At 38.1% G+C, this 4,056-nt stretch overlaps 1 protein-coding gene across 1 annotated transcript in view; it reads right to left on the bottom strand.

Annotated features, from left to right (window-relative positions):
- LOC125456654 (phospholipid phosphatase-related protein type 5-like) overlaps positions 1–4,056 on the bottom strand; it is a 122,854-nt gene that overhangs the window by 2,938 nt on the left and 115,860 nt on the right. The window lies entirely within an intron of this gene.

Below are 4,056 nucleotides of genomic sequence, written 5' to 3'. Positions count from 1 at the left end.
CTGAAAAATAGAAATTAGTGAACACTTAATTCTATTAACTCTGAATACAGTGATACAATTGATAATTGCTCAGTAGCAGTCAAATAAAGTCAGATAGTCATACAACGTTGAAACAGACCCTCCAGTACATCTCGTCCATGCTGACCCAGGCATCCCAATCTCTCCTAGTCCCACTTGCCAGCATTTGGCCCTTTTCCTGCCTTCCTTATTCATGTACCCATGCATATGCCTTTTAAATGTTGTAGTTTTACCAGCCTCTACCACTTCCTCTGCCAGCTCATTCCATATACACAGCACGCTCTGCATGAAAAAGTTACCTGTCAGGTCCTTTCTAAATCTTTCCCTTCTCGCCTTAAACCTATTCCCTCATAGTTTTGTACTCACCCACCCTGGGGAAAAGACCTTAGCTGTTCACCCTATCCATGCCTCTAATGATTTTATAAACCTCTATATAGAACATAGAACATAAAACTTTACAGCAGAGTACAGGCCCTTCGGCCCTCGATGTTGCACCGACCTGTAAATCTCCAAGTCTTTCATTTAACCTACTTCCAATTTTAAAAAAAATTAATGAGTTAAAAACTAATGTCTGCAGCATCACCTGTCAAAGCATGCAACTTTAAATGTTGATAAAAATGAATTTACTTTGGAGGTTGGATTCATTACATGAGTAAATTAATTTGATAGATATGATTATAAATTTGCAGTGAAAATATAGCATTAGGTAACATTGTTACAGTTTAACCTATTGATTTAAACAATGAAAATAAACAAAATCTGTTAAAATCACAAACAAAATTCTGACAAATGAACAGTCCTAATCAATTTGCTAAAAATAGTGCTTCAGTTTTGCATCCCTGGTTATGGGAATGTCGTGCAATCTCTCTTTGTTGTCAAGCAATGTCCAGAATTGCAACATCAAACACATTGCAATGGTATGAAAATTTGTACAAGCAGTCTGGAGAATATTCATGCACTTCATAGTTCTAAAATGAAGACTTCAAAAAAAATTGTAAATTATGCAGCAGATTCCAAGCTTTTCTGCGTGTTTGCAGGAATGTGCCATAGATAGAGATCGTACACCAGTTTTCAAGCCATTCCATACCAAACAGTAAGTCAAAAATGTTATGATAGATTACCCACAAAAGAGCAATTCTATTTATTAGGGTGTTCTAAATTAGTATTTTTCATAGACAATCAGACCAAAAGATGTAGGACCCAATGTCGGCCATTGACCTATCAAGTCCACTTCATCTACATAATAGTTTCCCATAATGTTTGAATTCCTTATTGATTGAGAACCTGTCTGTCTCAGCCTTGTGTATACTTAACAACCTGTCTCGACACCTCCAGTCAGAACTGACGCAGCTTTTTGGTGACAAATCGCAACATCACTCTTGAATATTTGTAGGCCCCAACTAATTTACATTAGCATGATGTAAATTGTGGGATTGTTATATGTATATTAGTGTTATTTATTATAATTTTGGGTTTCTGGGTTTTGTGTTAGTAGCCAGTGGATTTTGTTTGAATCCAGATCAATTTGTGTAAGTATTTCTGTAGCCTTGGGTGATTTCTTTTAAAGCTGTTTTGAATCTGGCTTTAGAGTTAATACTAACAACTATTCTTACTTAACAACTATTCACCCTCCCAGCTGGATCATTATCAACTCCTCTGTCTGTCCAACTGTCCTACTCTCTCTTTGGGCTCTCTCCTATTCATTTACTCCCTACCCTACCCCCTCCCTATTATTTGCATATAAACTGATGTTTTCCTAGCTACCAGAGATAATGGGAACTGCAGATGCTGGAGAATTCCAAGATAATAAAATGTGAGGCTGGATGAACACAGCAGGCCAAGCAGCATCTCAGGAGCACAAAAGCTGACGTTTCGGGCCTAGACTCCTAGCTACCACCAGTTCTGAGGGAGGGTCACTGAACCCAAAACGTTAACTCTGTTTTTTCTTCACAGATGCTGCCATATCTGCTGGGCTTTTCCAGCAACTTCTGTTTTTCTTCCTGATTTACAGCATCTGCAGTTCTTTTGGTTTTTATTTAGAGTTAATGTTTTCTGCACATCTGATGAAATTTTATTTGTTAGATTCAACCCAGAAAGATAAAGGGCCACAAGTTTTGTTTGAGATTTCTGGAATTTTTTGTTTTAAGCTTAAGGGAAACACCCACATCTTAAAGAGGAAGACTTTGTTTCGATTTTTACTTTGAGTAGAGTGGCCCTACAAAATCCTTGTAATAATATGACTGTAGAGATCCATTATTCTGAGAAAAGAAAGATATATCATGAACTAGGTTACCTTGGAGTGCGAAACCGAGTCATACAAAATGAAAACGGATCTTCAGCCCACCTAGTCCATGTTGATCATGTTCCCAAACTAAGTTAGTTCCACATGCCTTCATTTGGTCCATAAACCTCCAAAATGTTCCTGTTCATGTCCTTATCAAAATGTCTTTTAAACATTTTAACTGTACCTGCATCCATCACTTCCTCTGGCAGTTCATTCCACACATAAACCACTCTATGTAAACAAAAGTTACCCCTCATGTCCTTTTTTTTAAACCTTTCTCCTCTCACCTTAAAAATATGCCCCCTAGTTTTGACACACCCATCTTAGGCAAAAGACCTTTGCTATTCACCTTATCTATGCCCCTCATGGTTTCATAAACTTCTTTAAGGTCACCCCTCAATCTCATATACTCCAGCTTATCTAGCCTATTTTTATAATTTACACCCACATTCCCCGCAACATCCTGGTGAATCCTTTCTGCAAACTCTAGTTTAATAATACCATTCCTATAATTGGACGACTAACTAAACACAGTACTCCAGAAGAGGCTTCCCCAACGTCCTGTTCAACCTCAACATGACGTCCCAACTTCTATACTCAAATGTCTGAGCAAGAGAGGCAAGCATGCTAAATGACTTCTTAACCATCGTGTCTACCTGTGAAGCAAATTTCAAAGAATTATGTACCTGAAACCCTAGGTCTATCTGTTCTACAACACTATCCAGCACTCTATCATTTTTTTGTATAAGTTGCCCTTGTTTATTTTTGCAAAATGCAACACCTCACATGTATGCAAATTAAACCCCACCTGCCCGTCCTCAGCCTATTTACCCAGTTGGTCAAGATTTTTTGTAATCTTAGCTAACCTTTTCCACTCTCGCTATACCACCAATTTTGATGTCATCTGCAAACTTATTAACCATTCTTTCAATATTCTCATCCAAATTACATATATAAATGATAAACAAAAGTGGATAAAGTACTGATCGCTGTGGAACACCACTGGTCACATGTCTGAAGTCTGAAAAACAACCCTTCACCAGTAAGTAAAAACCGAAAGAACTGCAGATACTGTAAATCAGAAACAAAAGCAAAGTTGCTGGAAAAGCTCAGCAGGTCTGGCAACATCTGTGAAGGAAAAGAAAAAGCAACTTTGTTTTTGAGCCCTTTACCACTACCCTCTGTTTCCTACCATAAAGCCAATTTTGTATTCAATTAGCAAGCTCACCCTGAATCCCATGTAATCTAACTTTACTAATTAGTCTACTATATAAAAGGCTTTACTAAACATCAAACACTCTGCCCTTATTAATCTTTTCGATTACTTCCTCAAAAAACTCAATCAAGTCTGTGGGACACTATTTCCTTCACACAAAACCATGCTGAATATCTCTAATCACCCTTGCCTCTCCAAATGCATGTAAATCCTATTTTCAAGAATCATCTCCAACAATTTACCCACCAACAAAGTGCGATTCTCATTTCTACAGTTCCCAAACTTCTCCTTATAGCTTTTCTTAAATAAAGGTACAACGTTAACAAGAGATAATGGGAACTGCAGATGCTGGAGAATCTGAGATAACAAATTGTGAAGCTGGATGAACACAGCAGGCCAAGCAGCATCTTAGGAGCACAAAAGCTGACGTTTCAGGCCTAGACCCTTCATCAGACGGGTCTAGGTCCCAAATGTCAGCTTTTGTGCTCCTAAGATGCTGCTTGGCCTGCTGTGTTCATCCAGCTCTACACCTTGTTAT

This window comes from Stegostoma tigrinum, chromosome 8 (genome assembly GCF_030684315.1).
Source record: "Stegostoma tigrinum isolate sSteTig4 chromosome 8, sSteTig4.hap1, whole genome shotgun sequence".
NCBI classification, from domain to species: domain Eukaryota; kingdom Metazoa; phylum Chordata; class Chondrichthyes; order Orectolobiformes; family Stegostomatidae; genus Stegostoma; species Stegostoma tigrinum.
The sequence above is the reverse complement of the archived record's forward strand: the minus strand, read 5'-3'. Positions and strand labels throughout refer to the sequence as shown.